This window comes from Lepidochelys olivacea, assembly GCF_965140295.1.
Source record: "Lepidochelys olivacea isolate rLepOli2 genome assembly, chromosome: 6".
In the NCBI taxonomy this organism is placed as follows: Eukaryota; Metazoa; Chordata; order Testudines; family Cheloniidae; genus Lepidochelys; species Lepidochelys olivacea.
In genome coordinates this window covers 41870349-41887003 of record NC_140416.1, presented here as the reverse complement: position 1 = coordinate 41887003, position 16655 = coordinate 41870349, and positions in this window count along the sequence as shown.

Genomic DNA, 16655 nt, shown 5'->3' with positions numbered 1-16655 from the left:
GAGGTTTAGGTTGGATATTAGGAAAAACTTTTTCACTAGGAGGGTGGTGAAACACTGGAATGGGTTACCTAGTGAGGTGGTGGAATCTCCTTCCTTTGAGGTTTTTAAGGTCAGGCTTGACAAAGCCCTGGCTGGGATGATTTAGTTGGGGATTGGTCCTGCTTTGAGCAGGGGGTTGGACTAGATGACTTCCTGAAGTCCCTTCCAAACCTGATATTCTATGATTCTATATTATGCTAGCAATTTTAAATTGCATCACATAAATGCCTTTGATCTTTGTAATACAACACAGAAGTGCAAAGATGTATAAGTGCATGTTTCTAATAAAATTTTGATTAGAACTATGTATTTTTTTTAACCTTTGGAAAAATAGAATATTACTAGTACCAGGAAATGATAGAAAAATTAATACACTAAGAATTCCATATAATTTCAGTACAAGAAATCCTGTTAATACCATTCTGACTTATTTCCTGCTAGAACCCTAGACTCCTGCCTTGTTGAAAATAATGGAGCAGACTTTTCTCTGGAAAAAATCTTGCCTTTATAAAACAGGCACAGATGGCCATATCTTCCTCACTGTGGCAGTGGTGTAAATGAGAGGACAATTTGTCCCATATTTTGTAGAGCTGTAATGATATAATAGGCAAGAGGTAATATCCTATGCTTTATTTATCTCTCATGCTAATCTCCACAGAAGCACACAAAAAGCACGTTAAAATAATTAGAATATTGTGACACAGACTACAGCCAAAAAAAAAAAGGTTGAAATGGAAAACTTAATGCTGCACTGATGACCAAGATAGAAATAGAAAATAAAGTACCATATGTTCTCCAATACATAGACTCTATCTGACAAAATAATATTGCTTTTGATATCCATTTTTCTTAGCTATGGACATTACATGGCATAACTTAGCCATATTTTTTGTTGGTGTCACAATCTAAGTACTGTCATATAGTTTTTGAAAATGAGCGGAAACTTTTTCTCTTAACCTTTCAATCCTTAAAATAAAAAAAAAAAGTCAGTTTGGTTCAGTTTTCACATGCCTGGTTTCAAACAGAAGTTAAGGTACCAAAATACCAAAAAAAAAGCCACCTTGAAATATTCCAGCCCAATTTCAAATCCAAAAAGGCTGAAGATATAGGTAAATAACAAAACTTAAAGCAAATTTTAAGGTGTTCCTATGATTTGTACTGCACCTGACAACCATGTGTGATAATTTAAAATAGGTGAACTCCACATCTAGGGCCAGTGACTACAGTAGGCATAACTGAGTGGAGAATTTTGCCCTTATTTCGCTAAAAGAGCGTGAGAAAAATCTATCACAGGGTTTGCTACACACTGCTGGTGCATCTCCTTGTGGCTCACCACTGGTCTGACTCCCCTTCCTTCAATCTCTTGCTCCACTTTCTCTCTCTTACTGGACTCAGGGTGTTCCCTCTTTGTGACTTGGCCCTCTGGCCAGGTTACTATAGTTCTCCCCTTTCTGGGTATCAGTCTATTGGACAATTGTCCCAGGTAGTCTGCTGCTCCACCGCCCTGTCTGTGCCACTTCCCTAATGGCTGGTGAAGGAACCTGGGCCTGCCCCCTACTCTGGGTTCCAGCCCAGGTACCCTACAAGCAGTGGCAGAGGTCTGCACTGTCCCAAAGCTTCCTGCTGTTTCCCTGGGTTGTTTCCTACTTCTCATCAAGCAGGCTGCTTCTCCACCCTCCTCTGGGAATGCCATTTCCTCAGAACCAGGATCCCAGGGCCTCCATTCTCTCCCAATTTCCTCTTTTCCTTTTCTAAGTCCAAAGAGTGACTGCAGAGTGTCACATTGTAGCCCCTTCTTCTTTATGTCTTTTTTCTTTTTTAATGGCAAAGCAGACTTGTCCGAATGGTCTATAGCTGCTACCAGCTATAATACCTGAATACTTAGCGATTTACAGTCTTTTGCTGTGTCCCATGACTTTCAGATAATGTAACAGCACTTTTCTAATAATACTCTATTCTGTGATTTTTTTACTCAATAACAATGTATGTTGCCTTAACACATTGGAATTCCTTAGAAAGCTTTTCACTTTCTTTATCAAATCTGTTCCATACCCATAAAAGGTGATCAGTTGTTTCTTCCACCTTACAGGATATACATAGTCCATCTTCATGTCTATTTATTCAAAACATATTTTTGTTTAAGCCACAATGGCCTGTTAGTATTCTAAACAAACTCATTTCATTAATTCTGTCTAGGCCCTGAAGTATGTAGTTATCCTAAACTTTAGGGCACAATTCAAAAAGTAGTCTTCCTCTTGTTTATTAATCCAAATGTCTTGCCATTCCTCTTTTTAAATTTTTCTGTCTTGGGTTTTGAATTCCTGTTTACTGAGCGGTATTTCTAGGTCATCCTTCAATTTCTTAAAGTATTTTTAACTCCGTTGTCTGCCATTTTGTTCTCTGTTATCTTGGATCCCAGCATATATTGGCTAATGCAACGTGTATCCCCATGAGTACCAATTCTGTTATTGGAAATATAATTTCATTGTTTAAGCACTTCTACATACTGAGACACTTTTTTTTAAATCATCAAAAGGCCTGAGATTGAATAAAAAAAAGAAAAGATGGCGGCTGCTGCTGCTGGGGTACATCCCAGAATCAATTTAACGCTACCATTATTGTTACCAGTTCAGCGGTCATGGCAGCTACGTAGTCAGATATTCTGTTAAATATACTCATTCCGAGTTTTGATATACAATATGAGATCCCTACTCGTCCTGTTCCCTCCCCCTCTGACCAATTTTTGGACTAACCTGTGTATATTTGACAAAACAGACTACATTCATCATTGGTATACTTCATTTCTTATACCTGCTGTCTCTTTTTTTTACCTTTTATCTTATATTTAAAAAAAAAAATTCTAAATCCACATTTGGACATGACACTTTTCATCCATAACAAATTTTCCCTTGACTGAAGGTTTTGACTTTGTTCAAGTTTTCCTTGTCTTTAAACTCCTTCATCCACACTTTAATTGCAGTGTAACTGGCATTTCACTAGAAGCGCATGTCGTTGCTGTAATAAATGCACTGCCTGCAATTCACAGTGCATGGGATTGTACTGAATCTTACTTTTAAGTTCTGATTTTGATGCTGACCCAAAAACTTGGCTGCTATAGTCAATAACTGGTTAAGACTCTGTATACCGTGTTTTTTTTATTTCTTCCCCCCTCCCCACCACCACTTAGTCCCAGAAGGACTTTTAAGCAGGTTAATTCTTCCCATACATTTATTTTTAACATTGTTTATATGATATTTCCAAGTAATTTAGTATCAAATATTACCGCTAAGAATGTGAACCTTTTTAAATATATCTATTTGTCCTCCATACAGATGCAGTTTACGTTCTTTTCTAAAGAACAATCCTTTGGTTGTAGGACTGGAGAACTTGAATCCCCTTGCATCTCCCCAGTCAGAGGTCTCTCGTAATACTGTTGAATCTCTTTTTTCTGCCACCTCATTATTCCTGCTCCTAAACCACACAACCTAATCATCTGTGAATAGAGTGACATCTACTCTGGCACTTACTTATTCTGGGAGAACATTTATCATAATATTACATAAAGTCAGGCTGATAACACTTCTCCACTCTGAGTTACTACAGAGAATTCTTTCTTGGGTATCTGGCTGGTGAATCTTGCCCACGTGCTCTGGGTTTAGCTGATCGCCGTATTCGGGGTCGGGAGGGAATTTTCCTCCAGGGCAGATTGGAAGAGGCCCTGGGGTTTTTTCGCCTTCCTCTGCAGCATGGGGCATGGGTCACTTGCTGGAGGATTCTCTGCACCTTGAAGTCTTTAAACCATGATTTGAGGACTTCTCTCATCTATGTCTGAGCTATTGGTTTATTGTTTATTGGGTGGGTGAGATTCTGTGGACTGCATTGTGCAGGAGGTCAGACTAGATGACCATAATGGTCCCTTCTGACCTGAAAGTCTGAGTCTATAATATATATTCAACATAACTTTCCAAACTCTGACCTGTATGGATCCTTTTACTCAAATTCTCTGATCCACCTTTACATTCTTCCTTTTATCCCTGGTGCACCTACTTTGTACAAGATTTCCCTCCATAGCTATCATGAAACCTCCGTGTCTCATACGTTTTTGTATTTCAGTTTCTAATTTAACAATGTGTTCAATGGTGCATCATCTTTTCCTAAATCCACTCTGTACCTTACCTATAATGCCATAGCGAACCAATCTTTCATTTGCCATTTTCGTCATCTTTTCACCACAATTTTATCAAGCCCAAACATAAGGGGAATTGGTGTACAGGCATAAACTTTTATGGATAGTTTGCCTGGTTTTCATATTGGAATTACTACTGCATGGTTCCACCTTGCTAGGAGTGCAGTATCACTCCTCTCTCCCATATAGTGTTCTGTAATTCCAAGAGGACCCTCAGACAGTACCTTAGATTGTACCCAACAATTGAAGTGGAAGGCTAATGCAGATGACCTACTTCACAGGTGTAACAGAAAGGTGATTGCAGAAGCTTTTGAAACAACTAGAATCACAAATGGAAGGCTACATCTTAGGGTTTCTACCCATCCAAGCTGTACAAGGCCCTTTGAATACTATGTGGATAATTTTGTTTGCACAGTGATGCATGTCAGGATAACTTCTGTGAAGCCAGTGCCATGACACAAATTTAACAGTATAACTAAGAGCAGAATCAGACTTCCCCCTTCTGCCTTTTGGCTATAACATAAAATAGGGTGTATCTGCCAACAGGGAAGTTCAGAAATCCATAGGTAATTTGTAATTTTCAATTTCCTGAGCTATCTAAGGCCTAGTAGCAGGTGTCATGTCCAGAGGTCCATGGACTTTGAATGATTGGATGATATCTTCCTGCCATTCCCAGAATTATTACTTTTGAAGGCATTTATAGTTCCAATAGTTCCAAAACTATCATATCCCATCCACCAAAGTTAGGCAACACAGGTGACTTGGGTATTTAGTATGTAATCATCCCTGTTAGAACAGTGGAAAAAAAGTACTTTTTCAGAATGAAATAATGTACTTATTTTTTTTTTCTAATAGCATGATTGTGAAACTCTAAATGAAATAATCGTGAAATCATCAGTGTCCATTAGAGATATTATTTTCCTCCTTCAAAAGCTATGAAGATATGGTATACATTTAGTTTGCTCTCCAGTCTGTGCTCAGAAGAATTTCAGGACTGAGTTAAAAATGGCTTTACAGGTACAGGTTAAAGGATTTGAGATTATATGGAAGAAACAGGATGGATAAGACTCTCTTCTGTGGTAGCTTAAATTGCTTCAACCATCCTTTTTTTTTTTTTTTGGGTGGGGGGGGGAGGATTAAAAGGAAAAAGAGAAAAAAAATGGACTGCTGCCAGTACAAAACTTCATCACTACCAATACTAAGAGAAGAAAAAGCTGACTTTTGACAGGAGGGAAGAAAATTGTGTACACACACATTTTGTGAATGTGCTGCAGTATATACCAACCTGAAACATATACTGTTTGCAATGCATATTTTTAAAGAATAAGTTTCAGTGAAGTGTATGTTTGATACGTTATCTCTGTAAGGTTTATATAATATTCATTTAAAGCTACACTGCAGTTCTCTCAGATCTTTGTCAAAATCGTATAAACTGCTTCGTGCGTGCATCTACCACATTTGCTAAAGATAAACTTTATGCAAATGTATTTTATTTTTGTAATGATCTTTAGTTTTGAGCCTATTATTTTTATATTTAAAGGGGGCACTTAGTTAAATTATTACATGATGTATAACTCGCCAATTTTGAAAGTGACCTCTATGGCAACTTTTGCTGTCTCCTTTGAGATTTAAGCTGATAAATAGTGTGATAGTAAAGTACAAGTCTCAGGCAATTGCATCAACTTCTTAGCCATGTAGAAATGAAGCAGTATGTATCAATGCCTGCTTTGTTGCTATTCTCACATTGTTTTTGCATGTGCTACAATATTTAAATTAGACTTAGAATTTTTAATACTTTGAAAGTAGTCGTGGTATGTCCTCTCAATCTCGTTCTGGAGCTGAAGCTCAAGTTCTGATTGGCTTAACTAAGTGATATGTAGCATCCTGGCTTATGATAGGTGATGAGCCCCCTTCACTTTGCAAGAATAACCCCACTTAAATGAGAGAGACAATTTTCTTAAAGCCATCACTTTTCATGTCCTTTCATCTTCCCTTGCCTCCCCCCCCCACCCCACCCCGTTCCATCTCCTCACATACACAAGTACAAAAAGCTGGCTTCCTTATGTAGATGATTGTCAAGTTTCCTTCCCCACTCTGAACTCTAGGGTACAGACCTGCATGAAAGACCCCCTAAGCTTATTCTTACCTGTTTAGGTTAAAAGCTGCCACCACCAAAGTGTTACACAAAGAACAGGGGAAGTGCCCAGTTGGAAATGTCTCCCCCCCTCAAATATCCCCCCAAGCCATACACCCCCTTTCCTGGGGAAGGTTTGATAAAAATCCTCACCAATTTGCATAGGTGAACACAGACCCAAACCCTTGGATCTTAAGAACAATAAAAAAAAATCAGGTTCTTAAAAGAAGAGCTTTGATTAAAAAAAAAAGTAAAAGAATCACCTCTGTAAAATCAGGATGGTAAATACCTTAGAGTAATCAGATTCAAAACATAGAGAATCCCTCCAGGTAAAACCTTAAGTTACAAAAAGACACAAAAACAGGAATATACATTCCATTCAGCACAGCTTATTTTATCAGCCATTTAAACAAAACCAAATCTATTGCATATCTAACTAGATTGCTAACTACTTTACAGGAGTTCTGAACTGCATTCCTGTTCTGGTCCCGGCAAAAGCATCACACAGACAGAGAGGACCCTTTGTTTCCACCCGCCTCCAGCTTTGAAAGTATCTTGTCTCCTCATTGGTCATTTTGGTCAGGTGCCAGCGAGGTTATCTTAGCTTTTTAACCCTTTACAGGTGAAAGGGTTTTTCCTCTGGCCAGGAGGGATTTAAAGGTGGTTAGCCTTCCCCTTATATTTATGACAATGATGAATCTCCCAATATCCATAAATATGTCAGAGAATTCCCCAGTGGCCCAGGGCCATTTTCATAAAAGAGCCTCTGCACAGGAACCACCTCCTGTGGTCCCCAATACCCATCTGATCCTTCTACTACCCAGGCAATGCTATTCCTGCTCCCAGAGATTCTCCAGCCCCAGCTGTCTCCACAAGGATAATAGCTTGCTGCTGTCCAAATTAACACCTCATAACGATCTTCTATCCCTAGCAAAACGATGTACAATTATTAAGAGAAAATATTTGTCTCTCACATAAGGAAGAATTTATCCAACTGATGGAGATGTACCTGTTTATGCCTGAGGTGAATCTGGCTCTTACTGGAGAAAAAATGAGTCAGCAATATGCTGTATCATAGAATCATAGAATCATAGAATATCAGGGTTGGAAGGGACCCCAGAAGGTCATCTAGTCCAACCCCCTGCTCAAAGCAGGACCAATTCCCAGTTAAATCATCCCAGCCAGGGCTTTCTCAAGCCTGACCTTAAAAACCTCTAAGGAAGGAGATTCTACCACCTCCCTAGGTAATGCATTCCAGTGTTTCACCACCCTCTTAGTGAAAAAGTTTTTCCTAATATCCAATCTAAACCACCCCCACTGCAACTTGAGACCATTACTCCTCGTTCTGTCATCTGCTACAATTGAGAACAGTCTAGAGCCATCCTCTTTGGAACCCCCTTTCAGGTAGTTGAAAGCAGCTATCAAATCCCCCCTCATTCTTCTCTTCTGCAGGCTAAACAATCCCAGCTCCCTCAGCCTCTCCTCATAAGTCATGTGTTCCAGTCCCCTAATCATTTTTGTTGCCCTTCGCTGGACTCTCTCCAATTTATCCACATCCTTCTTGAAGTGTGGGGCCCAAAACTGGACACAGTACTCCAGATGAGGCCTCACCAATGTCGAATAGAGGGGAACGATCACGTCCCTCGATCTGCTCGCTATGCCCCTACTTATACATCCCAAAATGCCATTGGCCTTCTTGGCAACAAGGGCACACTGCTGACTCATATCCAGCTTCTCGTCCACTGTCACCCCTAGGTCCTTTTCCGCAGAACTTCTGCCTAGCCATTCGGTCCCTAGTCTGTAGCTGTGCATTGGGTTCTTCCGTCCTAAGTGCAGGACCCTGCACTTATCCTTATTGAACCTCATCAGATTTCTTTTGGCCCAATCCTCCAATTTGTCTAGGTCCTTCTGTATCCTATCCCTCCCCTCCAGCGTATCTACCACTCCTCCCAGTTTAGTATCATCCGCAAATTTGCTGAGAGTGCAATCCACACCATCCTCCAGATCATTTATGAAGATATTGAACAAAACCGGTCCCAGGACCGACCCTTGGGGCACTCCACTTGATACCGGCTGCCAACTAGATATGGAGCCATTGATCACTACCCGTTGAGCCCGACAATCTAGCCAGCTTTCTACCCACCTTGTAGTGCATTCATCCAGCCCATACTTCCTTAACTTGCTGACAAGAATACTGTGGGAGAACGTGTCAAAAGCTTTGCTAAAGTCAAGAAACAATACATCCACTGCTTTCCCTTCATCCACAGAACCAGTAATCTCATCATAAAAGGCGATTAGATTAGTCAGGCATGACCTTCCCTTGGTGAATCCATGCTGGCTGTTCCTGATCACTTTCCTCTCATGCAAGTGCTTCAGGATTGATTCTTTGAGGACCTGCTCCATGATTTTTCCAGGGACTGAAGTGAGGCTGACTGGCCTGTAGTTCCCAGGATCCTCCTTCTTCCCTTTTTTAAAGATTGGCACTACATTAGCCTTTTTCCAGTCATCCAGGACTTCCCCGGTTCGCCACGAGTTTTCAAAGATAATGGTCAATGGCTCTGCAATCACAGCCGCCAATTCCTTCAGCACTCTTGGATGCAACTCGTCCGGCCCCATGGACTTGTGCACGTCCAGCTTTTCTAAATAGTTCCTAACCACCTCTATCTCCACAGAGGGCTGGCCATCTCTTCCCCATTTTGTGATGCCCAGCGCAGCAGTCTGGGAGCTGACCTTGTTAGTGAAAACAGAGGCAAAAAAAGCATTGAGTACATTAGCTTTTTCCACATCCTCTGTCACTAGGTTGCTTCCCTCATTCAGTAAGGGGCCCACACATTCCTTGGCTTTCTTCTTGTTGCCAACATACCTGAAGAAACCCTTCTTGTTACTCTTGACATCTCTGGCTAGCTGCAGCTCCAGGTGCGATTTGGCCCTCCTGATAACATTTCTACATTCCCGAGCAATATTTTTATACTCTTCCCTGGTCATATGTCCAACCTTCCACTTCTTGTAAGCTTCTTTTTTATGTTTAAGATCCGCTAGGATTTCACCATTAAGCCAAGCTGGTCGCCTGCCATATTTACTATTCTTTCAACTCATCGGGATGGTTTGTCCCTGTAACCTCAACAGGGATTCCTTGAAATACAGCCAGCTCTCCTGGACTCCTTTCCCCTTCAAGTTAGTCCCCCAGGGGATCCTGGCCATCCGTTCCCTGAGGGAGTCGAAGTCTGCTTTCCTGAAGTCCAGGGTCCGTATCCTGCTGCTTACCTTTCTTCCCTGCGTTATATCATGGGTTTATAAAGCCTCAATCATGCTAGACAAATTTGATTGCTTTTAAATAGAATTATAAAATTATGAGATGGACTATATTTGGGTTGTAGAAATGCATCGGGTGCTATGTCTCTCAAACGTTTTCTCTAAATCAGCCCGATTGTCTTGAATGTGAGCACTATTGCATAAAAGGAAAACTGTCTGAAGGGCAACAAAGGTAATGGTGATCAATGGCAGTGTATTGAGTTGGGTGAGGCATCTAGTGATCACCTTTATTAATAATTTAAACAAAGCATGACGCACCACATTAACACAATGCCTCAGTGATGCTGAGGGTCACATCTTGGAGGCCCTTCCTATGAATACACCTTGACTCCTATTGACTTGAGTGGGGGTTGGGAGCAGTTAGCGCTGCACAGCAATCATTTAGGTTATTATAGTATTAAACTGTAAACTGTGAGAAGTTTGCAGCACCAATGGGACCTATGATTAGAAAGATGGACAGAAAGTGACAAAATGAAATCCTGAAGGAAATCTAGGGTTGTGGGTGGATAGAAAAAAAAGGACACGAATTTGCAATATGACAACAAAATCCAGTTCTTGCTGCTTGCACCCACTTGTGACTATCTGCTTCTGTCCACTGAGAACAAGCTGACTTATCTATGTTCTATATATGTGTCATGAAGCACAGGTAAAGCACGCCGTTCCATGTGCCTACTGTGATAAACTTGTCTTGTTGTCAACCACAGTGCCCATTAAATCAATCTCTTTCATTCTTCACTGGAGACAAGTCTTGGAGAATACTACGATCTATTCAAGAATGCAAAACAACTTGAAGCTGTCACATTAATTGATCAGAAATAAGGATGTGGCTATAGTCTGATATCATTAATGAACATTAGATCAGATGGATGGTAGAAATCCCAACTAAAACCATCCAAACTTCTGTCCTTTGTGGCCTTTTATCTTCTCTTTGATTTAAAGAGAATCATTAATGTGCTCTTATTTGGAGTATTCTACGCTACGAGCTTGTACAATTCTACATGTGTGTCTTTGTCCCTGTAAAATAGAGATAAGTGGAATGTCAAAAGGACTTCATCTCCTGTAAGGAGTCAAAAAGAGGGATATATTAGAATTCTGTGTAATAGCTCAAGTCAGTTTCAAAATATCTCATTTCTGTGAAATACAGTGGTAGTGTGGTATATAAGACACAGTGTTTGTTTCCCAGTGGACTGTGATTGTCACTGTCCTATCATGCTTCAGTTTCCCCAGCTGTAAAATGGGGATAGTGATACTGACCCCCTTTCTAAAGCTTGTTAAAGCTTTGATGAAAGCTACTGTTGAAAAGTGCTATGTAAGATTGAGGTGGCATAGTTTATTACCTTATTATAAAATTTGCACAGAAATGGCATAGCCCAAACACTAGAAATAATGGTTTGGGATAAATATTCTGCAGCAAGATATGTTAATATTTTGTTACATAATCTGTTTTCCTCCACTTCTCTTTAGTACATTTGCACATTTCAAATAGATAAAACGTGTACTTTATCATTTTAAAAAGCTGATAGATTCTCTATTACTATGGTAACTTCTCAAAGTATCCACTCAAGACTGAAGGCTTCATTGTATTAGATAACGTAAAAACACATGTGTACATGGATGTCTTTCTGATATGGGAAAGATGTGTTTATATTTCAAAAAGAGGTCTCTAGCTTCATCTTCCCCCTCAAAAGTGTCTAACAAAGTACGGAATGGGGTGTCTAAACTGTCAGTGTGTGTAACCAAGTCTGTCTCACAAATTCCTGCAATCAGCTTCACTGGTGTTATGAAAATAAAATTACTGCATTACTGGAAGTTATTGTATAGTACCAGGACGGTTGTTTCCTGTTCAGTTATTTTTATTCAGGGCATGACTATTGGCAAAGGACCATATAATCAGGAGAACTTTTACTCTCCAAACTGATTATAATTATTTTATTTAATAAGACTGTGCATAATTCCAGCCATGGAATGATAATCCTTGATTTGTAAGGATCTCCATTTCCTCAGACTTGAGCATGATGGATTTCGTCATATGGAATATTTCCCCCCAATTGTCTTTTAATTAATTCAGTTATTATAAGTTAATTATTAAATATTTGGCAGCATTTTCAACATGCAAATAATGATATAAATGCTATTTTTATAAAGCAAATGAAAATCAGAAACAATCTGCCATTTATTTTCTAAAAATAGCTATTAATCATTTTTAAAAATGAAAATGGCTGTTAAAAAGACCAGTTTTTAAATATATATAACACAATGAAAGGTGGAAAAACAAGGTCAGTTCTCCACATTTTACATGGGTTAAATCAAGACGACCATGCATATAACAGCAACATCTGAATACTACTGGCCAAGTTTTCCCAAGGACAGTGTAAGAGGTTTGCCCGCGAAAAGGTGAATTCTCTTATGCTCTCACTTGCATTTACAGCTGGGCATTTATGTCCATAGTTAACCATTTTGAGTGTGTAAATGCTGTCTTTTAGGAGGACAGTTGGCTACAGGTTTGCATTAGCTGCTCTTGTGACCCCCTTAATGCTTGAGGGCTTTAGTTTTGTGCAGGGCATATATATGCAGAATGCTTCTGGGTGTGCTGGAGACCTCTCCATCCACAGAGCTCTATTTGGGGTACAGGGGCCTTCTACAAAACACTCTGGGTGGGTGGGGATCATAGGAAGTGCACAGGGCCTGGTATTTGGGGGATGGCACTCTCCAGAGCTCCCAGTTTGGCACTGAATTGGTGTGAGTAACATATACCAGGATGCTGTTTACATAGGTGTGATATGTTTGGGAGGGGGGGCATGTCTTGCTTTTCCAGATGCCCAAAGATTTCTTGGATCATGTAACAAGGACTCCCTCTCCCCCCACCCCTGCCTCAGCCTACCTGTAGAGTAGCAATGTCCCTCACTCCCCACCCACCCACCCAAACACACCTGAGATATTCTTTACTATAGGGATGGGAGCACAGCCTGCATCAGTCAATCTGCTCCCTATGACCTCCAAGCTGCTTAAGAGGATATTGCTGGTTAATCTGACTACATCGTTCAGGAAAATACCTTAATGGAGTAATTACTTACTTACTTGTATTGTGAAAGGGCAGCGTCCTGTTGTGCTTGACACTGCACACATGCATCATTCATCAGACCAAGAACATATTTTCATGCATCTCTGCATTCAGTAGTTTTGTCTGGTTAGGATATAGCAAATGCAAGCAAGAGTGCTGAACACAAGTGGTAGAATGATGGTCACTTAACAGTACTTCTGTGTAGCTATACAATACAATCTCTGTCACATACTAATGTGCCATTTGTGGATTTGAGATCTCTCAGGACGGCATGGCCAAAATGTCAGGAAAAAAGACGACTTTGGGCACTGTAATTTCCCACAAAAGACACAACTTCTGCGAAGAGGGAGAACAGTAACAGAATTCAGAAATAACTGTTCATGTTGTAGAACTGCATGAGGTTCCAAAAGCTCACTGCAGGCTCATCTGGCTTTGGCGCATTCCCCTGATGCACCATTGCCCTTTCATCAGTCAGCTTTGTATGCACGTAGGGCGATGAGGGAAGGATTAAACGATTGGCATATGGCTGTAGGTGAGGGGCCTGGTAGCCTGGAAAGTTTGGCATTTTCTGGGCGAGAAACTGAAAGGCAGGCTGTGCTTTTTATGACCTTTTTACTCTCCAATCATGAATAACCATGGTAACATAACCCTCTTTGATAGTGGTGTGTAATGTGGAAAACAACAAAAATATTGCCTCAAATTAATAAAGTTCCCAAGCTGTGGAGAATCGTGCTGAACTGAGGACCAACCATATCGAACCAGGAAGCTACTACTAGGAAACACTGATTGGGGAAGCGGTCAGAGTTCGTATTTTTTAGTGATGTGTGCTGTCATTTTATTTCCCAAATGACACACTTTTCAAAAGTGAGTTGAATTGTATTGGTTTTATTTGTGTGTGTTGGGAAAGTCTGACTAATTCCCCGGAGGCCAGTATTGTGGTCCGAGCTCCCACCTACTGCAATTAGTGGATCTGTAATTATTGTAATGGTGTTCAAATGTCTCCCATTCTCCTCAACAGGGAGCAATAGAAATGTGGGTTTAAATCTGAAAGCTTCCCTCTAGAATACATTATTGAACTTTAAAAATTCAGACCCCTTTTTTACATGAGCAAGTAAGAATGGAAACAACTCAAGCTCCCTTTCCTTATGACCAAAGCTGCCTTATTCACTTTGCAGAAAAAGCTGTTTTCATTACATAAAACTTCTCTGTTTAAATTCTACACTTCTGCCATACTTTAGATGCTGAACATTTATTATGTGCTATGTACTGTAGTCTGTATCATTTGCAAGGTAAGGACATTTAAATGGCCCACCTTGATTATCATGCACATTGTAGGGAGATTTCAGAGTAGCAGCCGTGTTAGTCTGTATTCGCAAAAAGAAAAGGAGGACTTGTGGCACCTTAGAGACTAACCAATTTATTAGAGCATAAGCTTTCGTGAGCTACAGCTCACTTCCTCAGATGCATATCGTGGAAACTGCAGCAGGCTTTATATATACACAGAGAATATGAAACAATACCTATTCCCACCCCACTGTCCTGCTGGTAATAGCTTATCTAAAGTGATTTCCAGCACAAATCCAGGTTTTCTCACCCTCCACCCCCCCACACAAATTCACTCTCCTGCTGGTGATAGCCCATCCAAAGTGACAACTCTTTACACAATGTGCATGACAAACAAGCTGGGCTATTTCCTGCATAAATCCAGGTTCTCACATCCCCCCACCCCCATACACACACAAACTCACTCTCCTGCTGGTAATAGCTCATCCAAACTGACCACTCTTCAAGTTAAAATCCAAGTTAAACCAGAACATCTGGGGGGGGGGGGTAGGAAAAAAAAGAGGAAACAGGCTACCTTGCATAATGACTTAGCCACTCCAAGTCTCTATTTAAGCCTAAATTAATAGTATCCAATTTGCAAATGAATTCCAATTCAGCAGTTTCTCGCTGGAGTCTGGATTTGAAGTTTTTTTGTTTTAAGATAGCGACCTTCATGTCTGTGATCGCGTGACCAGAGAGATTGAAGTGTTCTCCGACTGGTTTATGAATGTTACAATTCTTGACATCTGATTTGTGTCCATTTATTCTTTTACGTAGAGACTGTCCAGTTTGACCAATGTACATGGCAGAGGGGCATTGCTGGCACATGATGGCATATATCACATTGGTGGATGTGCAGGTGAACGAGCCTCTGATAGTGTGGCTGATGTTATTAGGCCCTGTGATGGTGTCCCCTGAATAGATATGTGGGCACAGTTGGCAACGGGCTTTGTTGCAAGGATAAGTTCCTGGGTTAGTGGTTCTGTTGTGTGGTATGTGGTTGTTGGTGAGTATTTGCTTCAGGTTGCGGGGCTGTCTGTAGGCAAGGACTGGCCTGTCTCCCAAGATTTGTGAGAGTGTTGGGTCATCCTTTAGGATAGGTTGTAGATCCTTAATAATGCGTTGGAGGGGTTTTAGTTGGGGGCTGAAGGTGACGGCTAGTGGCGTTCTGTTATTTTCTTTGTTAGGCCTGTCCTGTAGTAGGTAACTTCTGGGAACTCTTCTGGCTCTATCAATCTGTTTCTTTACTTCTGCAGGTGGGTATTGTAGTTGTAAGAAAGCTTGACAGAGATCTTGTAGGTGTTTGTCTCTGTCTGAGGGGTTGGAGCAAATGCGGTTGTATCGCAGAGCTTGGCTGTAGACGATGGATCGTGTGGTGTGGTCAGGGTGAAAGCTGGAGGCATGCAGGTAGGAATAGCGGTCAGTAGGTTTCCGGTATAGGGTGGTGTTTATGTGACCATTGTTTATTAGCACTGTAGTGTCCAGGAAGTGGATCTCTTGTGTGGACTGGACCAGGCTGAGGTTGGTGGTGGGATGGAAATTGTTGAAATCATGGTGGAATTCCTCAAGGGCTTCTTTTCCATGGGTCCAGATGATGAAGATGTCATCAATATAGCGCAAGTAGAGTAGGGGCTTTAGGGGACGAGAGCTGAGGAAGCGTTGTTCTAAATCAGCCATAAAAATGTTGGCATACTGTGGTCACTTTGGATGAGCTATTACCAGCAGGATAGTGAGTTTGTGTGTGTGGTTTTTGGGAGGGGGGTGAGGGGGTGAGAGAACCTGGATTTGTGCAGGAAATGGCCCAATTTGATTATCATGCACATTGTGTAGAGAGTTGTCACTTTGGATGGGCTATCACCAGCAGGAGAGTGAATTTGTGGGGGGTGGGAGGGGTGGAGGGTGAGAAAACCTGGATTTGTGCTTGAAATGGCCCAACTTGATGATCACTTTAGATAAGCTATTACCAGCAGGACAGTGGGGTGGGAGGAGGTATTGTTTCATATTCTCTGTGTGTATATAAAGTCTGCTGCAGTTTCCACGGTATGCATCCGATGAAGTGAGCTGTAGCTCACGAAAGCTCATGCTCAAATAAATTGGTTAGTCTCTAAGGTGCCACAAGTCCTCCTTTTCTTAGTACCTTTTATTTCTGACACACGCTATTAGAGAGGAGAGAGTTAGGGGCTTCATTCTCTACCACCTGATGACTTTAACACTAGAGAGAGGAAATAGCAGATTAAAATCTGCAAGCACCTCTATCAACCACTAACTTATTTAAATCAAGATCAGAAAGCCCATAAACACAGAAAGAAAAAAAAACATAAATCTGAAGCCTCTTCAGAGTTTCTCTTGGCAATTAATGTTTTGTAAAGATGACATAAACATTTCAAAATATATAAACCTATTTCTGCTCTTCTCGTTTTACTGCTAGCATCAAGCTATGATTCTATGAATATCAAATTAGAACAATAAGGTTTAATTCCTACTTTGCACAGGACAACGGGATGCATGAGGCTGATTGTTACCTTAAATAAGTAGTACCTACTTTTCTACAATGAACTTCGTACAGATCCCCTTCTGGTAGGCAACACAACTTATACGAG